This window comes from Scyliorhinus torazame, chromosome 8, assembly GCF_047496885.1.
Source record: "Scyliorhinus torazame isolate Kashiwa2021f chromosome 8, sScyTor2.1, whole genome shotgun sequence".
Lineage (NCBI taxonomy): Eukaryota > Metazoa > Chordata > Chondrichthyes > Carcharhiniformes > Scyliorhinidae > Scyliorhinus > Scyliorhinus torazame.
Window position 1 is genome coordinate 171963341 of NC_092714.1, and position 17074 is coordinate 171980414.

Here is a 17074-nt window from a genome sequence, read left to right on the forward strand (position 1 = left end):
ATGTATGATAAGTTTAGGGCATCACACCATAGGAAGTATATATTGACCTTGGAGGAAGTGCCGTGTCGATTTATCAGAACGATACTTGGACTTCAAGGGTTAAATTATAAGAGAGAGTTTACACAAGCTAGGATTGTATCCCTCTATCTCAGAAAAGTAAGAAGTGATTTGATGAATCCTTTCAAGAAATTAAAAAGTACTGATAGGGTAGATAGAATCAATTTCCACTGGTTGGGAAGTTGAGGACTAAGAGGTAAATAGCCTTAACTTAATCATATAATAGAATCAGAATGGTTACAGCACAGGTGGAGCAATTTAACCCATTGTGAATCTCGTTAGAAAACCGGACCAGACCCAACTTTTGTTAGGATGTGGGACAAGAACCCCAAACAATTTTTTTCAATTTGTAAAACTGTGAAGAAAGAATACTTCACCCCAGGAGTGATTACGCGTCTTTTATGTTAAAACAAACTTTCATTATTCAAAATTTACCACATTAACTAACATCAAAGAAAATGCTTTACAAGTGAGAGTTAAACAGTCATTAAATAAAAGGAAAAACTTTAACGTACTATCTACACTTGCCACTAATTCCAATCAAGCAACCCTATACAATTCAAATGTCACTTATAAATAAAATTAACACAGCAGGTTACTTACTTAGCAGACCTTTGGAGAGAGTTCCTTTCAAAAAAAGATCCAGTACTCTTCTGCTCAACCCAACAGCATTTGGCAAAACTGCTTATCAACTTTAAAATCCTGAAGCAGACTATTAAGCTACAGACAGTCCTGGCTCCAAACATTATTTACATCATCTGTATCCCGCTAAGTTCCATGACCTGCTAAATACAATCCCTCATAAATTATCTATACTCCAGAGAATCTCCAACAATCATAACACTATTTCATTAGTGCATTATCTGTATCCAAGTAGATGGTTAAAATAAACAATGAATGAATAACGAATGAATGATTACCTCAACATTTACAACTCTTTAATTGCAGTTTTAGTCGACACACTGCCTTTATGTATGTTAAACCAGAGCTTTTAATAACATTACTGCCACAGAATATAAAGAAGTCTTACAACACCAAGTTAAAGTATAACAGGTTTATTTCAAATCACTAGCTTTCGGAGCACTGCTCCTTCCTCGGGTGAAGGAGCCTCATTTCCTCATTTCACCTGAGGAAGGAGCAGTGCTTCGAAAGCTAGTTATTTGAAACAAACCTGTTGGACTTTAACTGGTGTTGTAAGACTTCTTACTGTGCTCACTCCAGTCCAACGCCAGCATCTCCACATCACAGAATATAAAATATGATATATAACAATTTCCACATTCAGCCCACTCTGCTGCCTTTCTGCAAGATCAATTCAGCCAGTACCACTGACTCATCTTTTCTCTGTAGCCCTGCAATTGTTTCCTTTTCAGATAATGACTTCATTGCCTTTGGAAAGTCATGATTGAATTTACCTTCACCATATTCTCAAGCAGCGAATTCCAGATCCTAACCAGTCGCTGTGTAAAATAATTGTTCCTCATGTCACCATTGCTTCTTTTGTTAATTACCTTAAATCAGTGTCCCTGGTGCTCAATCCTTCCACCAATGGGAACAGGTTTTCCCCATTTTCTCTGTGAAGTCCCCTCATGATTTTGAACATCTCGATCAAATCTCCTCTCAACCTCCTCTTCACCGAGGTAAACAATCCCAACTTCTTTGGTTGAAGCCAACCCAGTGCTTTATAGGTTTATCATAGCTTTATTGCTTTTGTACTCTACACCCCCATTTATAAAGCCCAGGATCCCATTTACTTTATTAATCACTTTCTCAAATTGCCCTGCAAACTTCAATTGTGCGGATACATGAATACCCAGGAGTGGTCTGGGCAGCATCCTCTTCCTTGACAAAGATAGATGTGAAGTATTAATTCATTACCTCATTCATCCCCCCTGTCTCCATGTGTGAATTTTGCTTTTTTAAAATAGTATCCTTTATTCTATATTGTCTTCCTGGAATTTTCTGACCAAAATGAATCACTTTACACTTCTCTGCATTAAAGTTCTGCCAATTGTCCACCCATTCAACAACCTATCTATATATTTTTGAAGTCCTTCATAATCTCCTTGCAAGGGTCCTTCCTGTTTATTCCCTTCATTCCCTTTCTTTTATTTTTGCTGTTACATTTTCGATCCGTGGATGTTTAATGCATCTGTGACTTTAAGGTAAAGCAGCCTTGAAGCAACCTGTCCGTTTAATTCAAACAGGAGGATCCAGAAGGCTTTGCTGTTTTAGACTGCCTCTGGCTGACATCAGCGATGACTCGGTTTGATTGATTTGGCTGTAGTCTGCCTGGTAATAAGCGCTGAAATGGATCTGAACCCACTGGAATGTTTTCAAAGTCGCCAGGTACCAGTTTAATTTCACTTTTGATTCTGCAGCTTGGATGGAGGGTTTTAATTATTTCTGTCCCAAAAGGCCCAACTAAACTCTCTTCATAAGGCCACTATGAGGACTGAATCTCTATCCAGCAAGTTGGAACACCATTCTCTGGAGGCTGCAGAGAGGCCTGAAGTCAAACCATGAGGTGGAAGCAGGGTTCAATGTGAGACAAGAAATAAACCTGGGAGTCTGAACCTCGAGCTGAAGCCCCAGTTTAATAAAAACTAAAGTGTGTCTCCAGAAGAAAGCCTGCTGCATGTGAGTACTGAATGAATGACTCTGCAAGGAAGACCATTACCAGCTGAAAACCAGAGGCTTCGATCAGTGTGCTGTGAGGAAAGCGTGCTAAAGAGCCATTATTCGATGCAAAGGCTCTTTTATCTTTTGCCCTCCCCTCTGTGTTTGTCTGTCCTGTGTGTGGGGTAGAGGGTGGGACATTTAAAGGGGGTTAGCTTGCTGTTGTTCAATTGAATTTACTGCATTTTTCCTCTTTATTCTTCATAGAATCATAGAATCCCTATGTGCAGAAGGAGGGCATTCAGCCCAAACCCCCACTCTATCCCCCTCAACCCACCTAGGGGCAATTTAGCATAGCCAATCCACCTAACCTGCACATCTTTAGACTGTGGGACTAAACCGGAGCACCCGCAGGAAATCCATGCAGATACGGGAAGAATGTGCAAACTCCACAGTCACCTGAGGTTGAATTCAAACCCAGGTCTCTGGCAATGTGGGACAGCAGTGTTAACCGCTGTGCCACTATGCTGCCCCATGTTATAAATAAACAGTAATTGTGTTTCAACTTACAAACCTTGGGCGTCATTCTCCGCCGGCGGGAGTCTCCGTTTTGCCGGCGCCCGGGGGTTCCCCGACGGCGTGGGGCTGCCCCACAATGGGAAACCCCATTGACCGGCCAGTGTTACGGAGACTCCCGCCAGCCGGTCGGGGCAGAAATGTGGCGGGGCGGGTAGGAGAATTTCGCCCCTGGTGTCTGTAATCATTGGGCAGCCAAGAGCCAGACTTTGGGTATTTTTAGAAGAATAATTGGTTAATTCACTTGTGTTGTGACTCTGGGACGAGTGGGGCTGGAATTAACCACACAGTAGCCTAGAGTGTTGTAACACTCCTCCCCGTTCACATCCTTCCAAGTTTTGTATCACCCACAAATTTTGAAATTGTCCCCTTCACACCAAGGTCTAGGTTATTTGTATATATCAAGAAAGAGCAGTGTTCCCAACACCGCCTCCTGGAGAACTCCATTACAAATTTTCCTCTTGACCAAAAAGCAGCCACCCATCACCACTCTGTTTCCTAACACTCAGCCAATTTCATTTATTAATTGCTCATGTCCCTTGTATTCCATGAGCTCTGCCTTTGCTCACAAAACTGCTGGGCGGAAATTTATTAAATATTATTTGGAAGCCTATGCACACCATATACACTTCTCCCATCTCCTAGCCACGATCTTGGCGGATCGACATTCGCTGGGAGGGATTCACTATTCCTGCTGCTTGTCAATGGAATTTCCCATTGAAGCCACCCCACGTTGCCAGGAAACCCTCAGGTGGTGGTGCGCTGCCAGCGGGAAAAGTGAACTGCAACAGCTGGAGAATCCTGGCCCACATCAACACCATTACCCTCATCAAACCTCTCTGTTACCTCCTCAAAAAGCTCAAGCAAGTTAGTTAAATACAATTTTCTCTGACTAAATTTATGCTGAGTTCCACATTTGGACAAGTAACCAGTAATTTTGCCCTGAATTATTATTTCTAAAAACTTAAACTGGCTGGCCTATAGTCACTGGGTTATCCTTACACTATTGTAAGTGTATCATTTGTAATTCACCAGTCCTCCAACATCAGCCCTTGTTATGGGCCAGGGTTTAGAAAACTCCAAAATATATCATGGAGTTCACCTGACCTACAATTGTTGATAGATTTTGGTTATGATGAGCACAAGGGCCTGCCTTTCAGATGTTATTCAACAGAGGCCTTAAGCACTTTCAATCAAAAACAAAGTTTATTCTACAAATTCAGTTAACATTTTTATAAACACACACAGTAAGCATTTTCATCAACTACAAACATAAATACCCCACACAGCTACAATACTCTATATATAACCCTTAATAGATTTCCCCCTTAAGTTGTTCCAATTTAGTAACAACATCCCATAAACCAGAAACCCCTTTTCAAAGGTGTGGCCCAGCACACAGCACTCAAGACCTGGTAATGATGCACTTGTTTTCTTTTCAAAACATCAGATTTGAATTCCTTCCAGAAAGCAGTTATTTCTTTTCAAGTTATCAAGTGATCTGGAAGCAGCTTTTAAAATGCAGAGAGAGAGAGACAAGACAAGACGTCTCTGTCTGAATCCAGCATCCAAACAAATGCAAAAAACTCAGAGCCACAAAACAGCCCAAATCAAAACAAAAGTAAAACTCAGAGCCACAGCACAGCTCCACCCACACAATGACATCACTGAAGCCATTTGATAAGACAAAACATTTCTTAAAGGGACACTCCCATGACACACTGTATCGAAGGAAGATTGGAAAATTCTGACCAGTGCCTCTGCAATTTCCACCTTCACTTCCCTCAGTATCTTGAGATACATCACATCCCATCCTGGTATCAACTCTAAGTACAGCTAGGCTGCCCAATATCTCCTCTTTATCATTTTAAACCCATCAGTGCCTCAATTATCTCTCCTTTTACCATGGTCTGGGCAGCATCCTCTTCCTTGACAAAGATGTGAACTATTAATCAATACCTCATTCATCCCCCTGTCTCCATGTGTGAATTTTTACTCTGCGTATATTCTTTGAAGACTTTGGATTTTCATTTATGTTAACTGTCAGTTTCTTCTCGTACTGCTCTTTGCTTTGTTTATTTGTTTTTTTCAATTAGCCTGTGATCCTTTCATATTGAGCCTGATTCTCGAACTGTATTCTCCACCCAACATCTGTCATACTCATCATTTATCTGCTTCATCTCAATCTTGACCTCATTCATCATCCACGTATCGCTAGATTTCTTTCCCCTATTTTTCCTCCTTCTTGGAATGTACCTTGACTGTACCCAAACTGAATCTTCTTTGAAGGCAGCCCATTGTTTAGTTACAGTTTTGCCAGCTAATATTTAATTTCAAACAAAAAACAAAAAATGCTGGACAATTTCAACAAGTCTGACAGCATCTGTGGAGAGAGAGCGGACCTCATGTTTCGAGTCTGGATTACTCTTTGTCAAACCTACCTAGAATGTAGATGACTATGTGGGGGGTAGGATCAGTAAGTTTGTGGATGACACAAAGATAGGCCGGGTGGTTCACAGTATGGTTGAGTGTCTTGGGTTACAGGAAGATATAGTCGGGATGGTCAAATGGACAGATGAGTGGCAGAAATAATTTAACACCATAAAGTGTGAGGTGATACACTTTGGAAGGATAAATTTGAAAAGGAAGTGTTCGATGAACAATATAATACTGGGAAGTTCCGAGGAACAAAGGAACCTTGGCATGTTTGTCCAGAGATCTCTGAAGATAGGAGGGCAGGTTACTAAGGTGGTGAAGAAGGTATATGTGACACTTGACTTAATCAATCAAGGTATAGATTACAAAAGCAGGGAGATCCATCCAACAACAGAGAATCCAACTATTGTGTTCAATTATTTGATATATCTGTGTTTTGTCATGTGAGAGTACCTTTAAGAAATGGGTGTTTATCAAATAGCTGCAGTGATGTCAGAGTGTGGGTGGAACTGGGCTGTCTGTCTGCTTTTACTTTCGTTTTTGAGCTGGCAGCTACAGTGTGTGTTTAGTTTCGTTTTCAGAGTTGGAGCTGCATCCAGCCAAACAAGGTGTAATTTTGATCTCCCTCTGCATGAATAGAATGAGGCAGAGGAGGACCCCAGAGAGTGGTTGCTCGGAGGCATCGTCCACTACCCAGCGTGTACAGATAGTGCCTGACCTTCCTGCAAATTAGTGAGAACCAGTATTGCCGAAGACTTTGCCTGACAAAGGAATTGGTAGCTCAGTTATGCATTCTCCTACACGATTTGGAACCATGGGAACTTGGAGATCATCCACTGCTTGTAGCATTGAAAGGCACAACCGTCCTCAACCTTTACATTGTCTGAGTCCTTCTAGGTTCCATGGGTGACCTCAGTGCCAATTCGCAAACCGCCGCTCATAAGTGCATCAAAGAGCTGGTGGATGCAGTCTCCACAAGGACTCACGGCTACATCCATTTTGACAGGATCACGCAGCCAGGATGCAAGAGCCATGGGATTTATGCAGATATCTGGCTTTTCACAGGTGCAGCATTTCATTGACTGCTCTCATATGACTCTCCAAATCCCATGGCATCAAGGAATGCAGTTTGTGAACTGCAAGGTATTCCACTCTTTGGCACTGTGCCCCCTTTCAGGGGGAGGGCTCGACGGACCGCGTGACTGACTCGAGGCCAATCACACAGCAGCGTGCGAACCCCAACCAATAGGGAGATTATGCACGGCCCTGGGAGCAGGACCCTGAGCAGTGTGGACCCAGGAGTCAAAGAGATCAACCTGTTTGTTATATTGTGTTCTGTGCCTTTGACATTAATGCCTTTACCTTTCATCAATAAACCCCTTTGTTAACCACTGAAAGCCTCCAGTGTTTGTCTTGAGCCACCATACACTCCCGAAGTGTTCAGCTGGTTGACCACAAAAAGTGCATCCTCCAGGTGTGTTCTCATTTCCCAGGAAGTGTGATGACTCATATTGGGAGCCAACTTATCGTCCATGAAAACAGATGGAGCGAGTGTCAGCGGGATGCATGCCAGGTAAGATGCTAAGGTTGCCTGGCAAGTGGATGGTGAGTGGAGACAGCGAGGTGATGGCAACATGATCTGCAGGGGAGGTGATGATGTGTGTGGGAGAGGAAGTGGTCATATCTCTTGAGCTGCCAGTGAATGCAATCCCCATGGATGTGCGATGGGTCTGCGAGTATGTGAGTCGAGAGTAATGAGAAGAGTAACTTACCCTGTCAGGATGGAGGAGATCATTCATCCTTTTGCGGCTGTGGATGTCAGTCCTCCTGTGCAGGGATTGGCGCGGATCTCTCAAGCTGGGCTGGTGTCCCAGGAAGCTGGTCTCCTCCTTGTACATGGGTAGCCGACATTATACCGTCCTTCCACAGCAGTCTGTTGAGGGAGGTGTTGCAGAAGTTGGTGGCAGCCTTCCTTGCAGCCATCTTTTGCCATGGGCCAAGAAGAAGTGGCTGGTGAGTGCTGGGGCAGACGTCATTTACACACGGAGGTGATAACAAGGTGGGAAAATCAGAAGCTGCCTGCCACCAAGCTGGCATGAATCCCATGGACTGAATGTTTTTCTCTAAGTGCCTGAAAATATGGTGCAAAAACCCACCATCGCTGCCAGTAAGCTAAGCGCCGCTTTTCCTGCTCGCCAAATTTCCAAATTTTGGGAATATTCTGCCCAATGTTTCAGAGCAGAAGGTCCAGTGAGTTTTTGAGCAGTTCATAAAAGATACATCTACATTCCATTCCACGGTAAGTGCTCTCATAAAATACTGTCAGTCAAAGAAAAGGTTGATGATCAGAGATGCCAGAGAATTGGCGAGCCCATTGAACAATATATAACGGCTTTGGGCCAATTGGCTTCTGCAGGTACATTTGGCACAACAACCATCGAAAAGTTAAGCCTTCGGCCTTCAGCAGCGTGGGAAGTGAACCCTGTTAGGTTGATGTTTTTTGTAGCGTACTGGAACTGAATATTCCCCAAACTGGATGAATCGTGTTGCCAAGGACTTGAAGAGCGTCTCTTGCAGGAGTGGGAGAAAGTTGTGAAAACACATATAGCTGAGCTACCTTCAAATACCACAAGCAGAATAAGGCCATTATCTTACAACCTTTGTTGCCCATGAAGGTGTGTTTCAGTACTGCAGAATGCCTTATGGACTAAGTCCAGGACCGAGAATATTCCAGAAGATTGTTTCTTCAGACTTGTCAGAGTTTGAGGGGATGCCTCACTTACTTGACGACATCATTGTCCATGGAAGGGGCAAAGCAAAAGATGATCAACAATCATTAACGGTGCTCTCTTGACTCACACAACATAATTTGATGCTCAACAAGGACTAAAGCAGATTTGCAGCACCCGAGGTTGATCTTCTAGGGTCCAGAATGACAACAACTGGTGTAAAGCCTACATTTTGAGTTATAGAGTCATAGAGGTGTAAAGCACAGGAAATGCTCTTCGGCCCATCGCATATGTGCCAGTCAAAAACAACCACCCAAGTAATCTAATCCCATTTTCCAGCAATTTGCCCATTGTCTTGACTGCCTTGACATTGCAAGCGTACACCTAAATACCACTAAGTATGACAGAGGCAGGAAGAGCGATGATGTCCTGCAGGGGGAGTTCAAGGAGTTAGATAGTAAGTTTAAAAACAGGATCCCGAGGGGTGTAATCTCAGAATTACTCCATGTGCCACATGTCAGTAAGGCTAGGAATAGGGCGAAAGTGCAAATAAACACATGGCGAAAGAGCTGGTGTAAGAGGGAGGGTTTCAGATATCTGTACCATTGGGATCTCTTCCAGGGAAGGTGGGATCTGTACAAGAAGGATGGGTTGCACCAAAACTGTAGGGGCACCGATATCCTGTTTACATAGTTACATAGAACATACAGTGCAGAAGGAGGCTATTCAGTCCATCGAGCCTGCACCGACCCACTTAAGCCCTCACTTCCACCTATCCCCATAACCCAATAACCCCTCCTAACCTTTTTTTTTGGACACTAAGGGGCAATTTATCATGATCAATCCACCTAACCTGCACGTCATTGGACTGTGGGAGGAAACCGGAGCACCCGGTGGAAACCCACGCACACACAGGGAGAACGTGCAGACTCCGCACAAACAGTGACCCAGCGGGAAATACAGATAGATAGATATATAGATAGATGGATACATAGGCGAATTGATGGATAAGTGACTTGTTGGATAGATAGATAGATAGACAGATAGATAGGGCAGCACGGTAGCATAGTGGTTAGCGCAATTGCTTCACAGCTCCAGGATCCCAAGTTCGATTCCCGGCTGGGTCACTGTCTGTGTGGAGTCTGCACGTTCTCCCCGTGTGTGCGTGGGTTTCCTCCGGGTGCTCCGGTTTCCTCCCACAGTCCAAAGATGTGCGGGTTAGGTGGATTGGCCATGCTAAATTGCCCTTAGTGTCCAAAATTTCCCTTAGTGTCCAAAAATTGCCCTTAGTGTTGGGTGGGGTTACTGGGTTATGGGGATAGGGTGGTGTGGGCTTGGGTAGGGTGCTCTTTCCAAGAGCCGGTGCAGACTCGATGGGCCGAATGGCCTCCTTCTGCACTGTAAATTCTATGAAATAGATAGACAGATAGACAGACAGACAGACAGACAGACGAATTGATGGATAGGTGCATAGATTGATAGATAGATAATCTATCTGATAGATGGATAGATAGATAATCTATCTGATAGATGGAAAATAGATAATCTAACTGATAGATGGAAAATAGATAATCTATCTGATAGATGGATAGATATATAATCTTTCTGATAGATAGATAGATAATCGATCTGATAGATAGATAGATAATCTATCTGATAGATGGATAGATAGATAGATAGATAGATAGATCGGGGGAAGGTTTGCTAGAGTCACTCGGGAGTGTTTAAATTAGAGTGGTATTAGGGGTGGGAACCGGAGCAGAAGGTCAGCAGGTGAAGTAACTGAGTGGGAACTAGAGAATAAGGCTAGTAAGACTAAGAGGAAGAGCAGGCAGCTCTTCTGGTGGTCATAATTGCATTTGTTACAATGCAAGAAGTATAACAGGTAAGGCAGATGAACTGAGAGCTTGGATTAGGACTTGAAACTATAATGTTGTTGCTATTACAGACACTTGATTGAAAGAGGGACAGGATGAGCAGCTAAACGTTCCAAGTTGGCACGTTGGATACAGAACTGGCTGGGTCACAGAGGGGAGTGGTGGAAGGATGCTTTTCTGCATGGAAGGATGTGACTACTGCAACGGGATTTTCCCGAATCCCCGCGATGGCCCGATGCCAGCGTAAAAAGCGGCGCGAACGACTCTGGCGTCGGGCCAACTGGAAGTTGCGGAATCCTCCGCACTTCTGGGGGCTAGGCCAGTGGCAGAGGGGTTGGCGCCATGCCAACCGGTGCTGGAGGGCCGGCGCGAGTTAGCGCATGTGCAGAACCGCCGACGTGGTTCCGCGCATGCGCAGACCGGCCGGCATATTCTAGCGCATGCTCAGGGGGATGTCTTCTCCGCATCGGCCATGGCGGAGCCCTACAGAGGCCCGCGCGGAAGTAAGGAGTGCCCCCACGGCACAGGCCCGCCCGCAGATCGGTGGGCCCCGATCGCAGGCCAGGCCACCATGGGGGCCCCCCCCGGGGCCGGATCTCCCCGCACCTCCCCGAGGACCGCAGCAGCCGGCCTACCAGCCAGTTCCCACCGTGTGGGACCATGTCCAATGCATGCCGGCGGGACTGGCCAGAAACCGATGACCGCTCGGCCCATCGGGGCCCCAGAGAATTGCCGGGGGGACCGCTGCCAACAGCCCCCGACCGGCGCGGCATGATCCCGCCCCTGCCTGAAAACCGGCGCCGGAGAATACGGCAGCCGGCGTCGGAGCGGCGGGGCAGGATTCACGCCGACCTCCGGGGATTCTCCGAACCGGCGGGGGGTCGGAGAATCCCGCCCCTGGTGTTTCGCAGGGATCAGCTGGGATCTTTGTTATTTGTAGTATATTATAACTGATTTGGTGGAAATGTAGCTGGTTTGATTAGTAAGTTTGCGGTGACACAAAGATTGGTGGAGTTGCGGATAGTGGAGAGGATTATCAGAGGATACAGCAGAATATAGATCGATTGCAGACTTGAACGGATAAATGGCAGTTGGAGTTTAATCCGGACAAATGTGAGGTAATGGATTTTGGAAGGTCTAATACAGGTGGAATTATACAGTAATGGCAGACCCCTTAGGAGTATTGACAGGCAGAGACATCTGGGCGTGCAGGTCCACTAAAAGTGGTACGCATGTGGATAAGGTGGTCAAGTAGGCACACGGCATGAGAAACTGGCAAGTCATTGTGCAGCCATACAGAACCTTGGAAGGCCACACTTGGAATATAGTGTTCAATTCTGGTTGCCACACTACCAGAAGGATATGGATGCTTTAGAGAGGGTACAGAAGATGTTTATCAGGATGTTGCCTGGTCTGGAGGGTATTAGCTGTAAGGGGAGGTTGGATAAACTCGGATTGTTTTCACTGGAACGACAAGGTTGAGGGGCGACCTCATAGAGGTTTACAAAATTATGAGTAGCATGGACAGAGTGGATATTCAGACGCTTTTTCCCAGGGTAGAAAAGTCAATTACTAGGGGACACAGTTTTAAGGTGCGAGGGGCAATGTTTAGAGGAGATGTGCAAGGCAGGTTTTTTACACAGAGGGTAGTGAGTGCCTGGAACGCGCTGCCAAGGGAGGTGGTGGAAACAAATAAGATTGCGATGTTTAAGAGGCATCTTGATGAATACATGAATAGGATGGTAATAGAGGGATAGGGACTCTGGAAATGCAGAAGGTTTTAGTTTAGACAGGCATTATGATTGGCGCAGGTTTGGAGGGCTGAAGGGCCTGTTACTGTACTGTTCTTAGTTCTTTATTCTTTGTACTTAAATGTTATGAGGGTCTGCTACTCCAACAGCCTTTCAGGCAGCGAGAAGCCCGTGAGGCCTCGCTAAATGGACCAATTAACGTTGACTTGCGTTGACAGCCTCGCTGGGCCAAGAGCCGGGAAGTTTGCAAAGATTCCCGCTCACTACCACACTTAGAAATTTCTCCAGAGAATTGCGCCGGTGAGAAACTCCCCAGGGACCAATAAAGTGACTAAGTGGCGGGGAACTCCCTGAAAAACACGCCACAAATTAACTTAGAAATTTGGGGGGAGAATCGCGCCCACTGTCTCTCAGGATTAATTTCAATAGTTTCCCCAGTACTCAGGTTAGACTGAATGGCCTGTATGTTTCTTGTTTATCCTTTCCTCCCTTCTTGAATAAAGATCCCACATTGACTATCCTCCAGTCCTATGGCACCTCTCCTGTGGCCAGAGAAGAATTGAAAATTATTGCCAGCGTCTCTGCTATTTCCTCCCTTGCTTCACTCAACAGCCTGGGATACATTTCATCTGGCCCTTGAGATATGCCTACTTTTAAGCCTGCCAGACTACTCAGAATTTCCTCTCTGTCTATGTTAATCTCTTTAATTTTATTGCAGTCCTCCCTGAATTCTATACCCATCCTGCCTCTCTCATGAGTGAACACTGACACAAAGTATTCACTTAGAACCCTCCCACGTCCTCCAGCTCCACATAAAAATTAGCATTGTCGTCCTTCATGGGCCCTACTTTTTCCCTAGTTATCCTTTTACCCTTCATGTACTTGTAAAATAACTGTAATTGATTTCTTATCAAAATTGCGACATCCCCTCCCCTTTTACCTTCATCCCTGTCTCGCCTGGAGTTCCTATATCCTGGAATAGTGAGCTGCCAATCCTGCCCCTCTCTCAACCATGTCTCAGTGACAGCAATTACATCATACCCTCATGTTATTTTAATTTGTGCCCTCAATTTATCTGCCTTGACATGACAATGTTAAAGCCATTCATGTGTTTCCAACCCCAGCTAATGTGAAAGCATTGGCATTGTTCTTCAGTACTACCAACTTTTATTCACAAATGCATCTCCATGTACACAGACATCTCGGATCCACTTCGGAAGCAGCTGTACAAAGACGCTCAATAGGAATGGGTAATCTCACAGCCAACAGCGTTTGAAATGTTAAAAGCAAAGATAGCTTCTCTGCCAGTCCTCGTGCATTTCAACCCACTCGCCGAAATGTGTGTCAAAACAGAAGCGTCAGGAAATGCAATCGGAGATGCCCTCTCACAGTGCATTGAAGGAAATGAACACCAATCATTTATACATCACATCATTGTCAGAAACTGAACATAAATAGTCAATTGAAGAGTGGGAAGCACTCGGCTGCATCCATGTTTGTGAACATTGGCACATGTATTGCTGTGGGAGAAAGTTCCAATCGTCATGCATTGACTCTATTGTTAACCACATCAGGATCTGACCATCAACCTCTACACATTTACAAATAGAAGTCTTATAACACCAGGTTAAAGTCCAACAGGTTTGTTTCAAATCACTAGCTTTCGGAGCACTGCTCCTTCCTCAGGTGAATGGAGAGGTAAGTTCCAGAAACATTTATCTAGACAAAGTCAAAGATGCAAGATGATACTTTGAATGCGCGCATTTGCAGGTAATTAAGTCTTTACAGAGCCAGAGAGAGGGGTAACCCCAGGTTCAAGAGGTGTGAATTGTCTCAAGGCAGGCATCTCCACATCACATCTATAAATAGTCAGATCATCATCATTGGGCGGCACAATGGCACAGTGCTTAGCACTGCTGCCTCACAGCACCTGGGAACCAGATTCAATTCTGGCCTTGGGTGACTGTCTATGTGGAGTTTGCACTTTGTGCCCATGTCTGCGTGGGTTTCCTCCGGGTGTTCCGGTTTCCCCCCGTTGTCCAAAGATTTGCAGATTAGGTGGATTGGCTGTGCTAAATTGTCCCTTAGTGTCCAAAAGGATATGTGGAGTTACCGGGATCGGACGTGGGCCTAGTTAGGGTGCACTTTCAGAGGGTCGGTACAGACTCGATGGGCTGAATTGCCTCCTCCTGTACTGTAGTGGTTCTATGATACTATGAATAGATCACTGTTTTGAATAATTCATGAGGGACTGAGTAGCTTGTACACAGCACAAAACCTGTTAAACTGTGTCCCACACCTCTACAACAAAATCCATGGCCAACAAAACCATGGCAACAATTTTGAGTTGATATTTTTGGAGAAAAGCAAACAACCCCTCGGAGCCAGTGTTTTTTTGTTAGCTTTTTATAATCTACTTGGCAAATGGCTAGCAATCACTGCGACTAATTTCATAACCAACACTCCAGTTATTGATATCTGAGACAAATTGTTTACAAAATGGGGTTTGCCAGAAACTCTCACTACAGACAATGGACATCAGTTTCTTAAGATGAAACAATGATCGGGGAACTTTAATCGGGAAACCTTTGGAAACAATAATTCAGGACAAAATTAATAGTCACATGGTCAAATGTGGGTTAATTAAGGAAAGTCAGCATGGATTTCTTGGGCGAAATTCTCCTACCCGCCCCGCCACATTTCTGCGCCGACCGGCCGGCGGGAGTCTCCGTAACACCGGCCGGTCAATGGGGTTTCCCATTGTGGGGCACCCCCACGCCGTCGGGAAACCCCCGGGCGCCGGCAGAACGGAGACTCCCGCCGGCGGAGAATGACGCCCCTTATGTTTCACTAACGTATTAGAGTTTTTCAAAGAGGTTACAGAGAGGGCAGATGAGGGTGATGTTGCTGATATGTTGTACTTGGACATCCAAAGGCATTTGATACAGTGCCACACATTGTGAGCCCACACCTGGGGCTGATTTGGCACAGGGCTAAATCGTTGGCTTTTAAAGCAGACCCAGGCAGGCCAGCAGCACGGTTCAATTCCCATACCAGCCTCCCCGAACAGGCGCCGGAATGTGGCGACTAGGGGCTTTTCACAGTAACTTCATTTGAAGCCGACTTGTGACAATAAGCAATTTTCATTTAATTAAATTTCATTTCATTTCAATGTTACAGCTTATGAAATAAAAGGGACAGTAGCAACATGGAGTGGCTGAGCGACAGGAAACACAGCGTAATGGTTAATGGATGTTTTTCAGGCTCGAGGAAGATTTGTCGTGGAGTTACCCATGGGTCAATGTGGAGCTCCTTGCTTTTCCTCATGTATATTAATGGGCCAGGAAATCCAGTCCTATTTCTGTACTTAGGAAAAACAGACTGAATGATTTATGTATATATGTTTGTTGATTAGGATTATTTAATTTACAATAAGGTCTTCAGTTAAAAGGAAGAAAAGATAGTGTTCAGTGGTTTAATTGATCTGTGTTTGATTATGTTTGCCTGTTGATTGATCTATGTTAACAGCACGTGATTGATTAAGCTTGGATGGAACCTCTGAGAGTTAAAGTAAAAAAAAGCTTCAAGAAAGATTTGAAAAGCCTGTAGGCATGGGCCCGGAGCAGAGACACCTGAAATATATGTAAATGTATAACACATACTAAATGTATACCAGTGCAAATATATAGTCACATACTAATCTCAGATATACACCAACAATACACACATACTAACATATAATAGTGATAGACTCATACTAACTGTCATGATATTCAAGTGAACATCACAGCGCATACACACATACATAATGATAGACAGAGCAACGGACCAATTATCACACATAACACGACAGCCAATCACAGACAAGAGCATACACATTACAAAACAAGAAACACGACACTTCCTGGGCAGTCTATCAGGAGACGGCACAGGGCAAGGACCTCAAAGCCAGACACTCACACAGTCACCACGTGCTGAGTACCAAGTTTGTTATATAAATAGTTTAAAGGAATAAAACTGCATAGTACCAATCACAACCGTGTTGGTTCGTCTGTATCCCAGAGCACCCAACACTTCAATAACTATATGTATAATCATATACACACACAAGCGATACATACATATGAACAATATATGCAATACATAATCCTAAAACCTGCTTCCAAGTGAAACATAACAGGTTGTGAGGCATCATGGGGTTTTTAACCAACTGGCTTGGCCACAAATGTGAACGTTTAGTTCCCACAGACTTACACTGAAATGGCTTATTCTGCATGACATCCTTCTCAGCCCTTACGGAATATTGCTTGTAGCATAGAGATGCAGATAAGGTAGTCCTAGTCGATAGGTATCCAGGAAACGCAAGGGCTGTTGTTAAGGGAGGCCTCCATCTGTTACTGGGCAGGCTGCGCAGCCCTGTGCTGCCGAGCAACCACGACTTGCTGTGGAATTGTGTCCAACCGACATGGGCTATGTAACTGTAAAAATATGTTCGGTGGCGAGTCGCATGGTATGCCCACTAGCGTAATAAATCGTTTAACGTTGAAACATAAATGAGTGTTGAGTGATTCTTCTGGATTCATCGCCGCTAACAAAGGCTTAGCTGTGAACAGGTGTTTAGAAATCAGATTCTGATTGCCGAGATATTTTAAAGCATAGCAAATAAACCCAGTGTAGACTTAGAACTAGTATTATATTGCCATTGCTCTGAGGCAAATCAGATAGATTTAATTTGCAACGAACTAATGAATGCACAACACTAACTATCTCCCCATGACATTCAATGGCATTACCATCACTGAATCTCCCACTATCAATATCCTTAGGGTTACCATTGACCAAAAATGTAACAGCACTGGCCATATAAATACTGTGGCTAAAAGTGCAGGTAAGAGGCTAGGAATCCTGAAGTGACTAACTCAACGCCTGACTTCCCAAAGCCGGTCCACCATCTACAAGGCACAAGTTATGGAATGCTCCCCACTTCCTGAATGAGTGCAGCTCCAACAACTCAAAAATGCTCTACCAC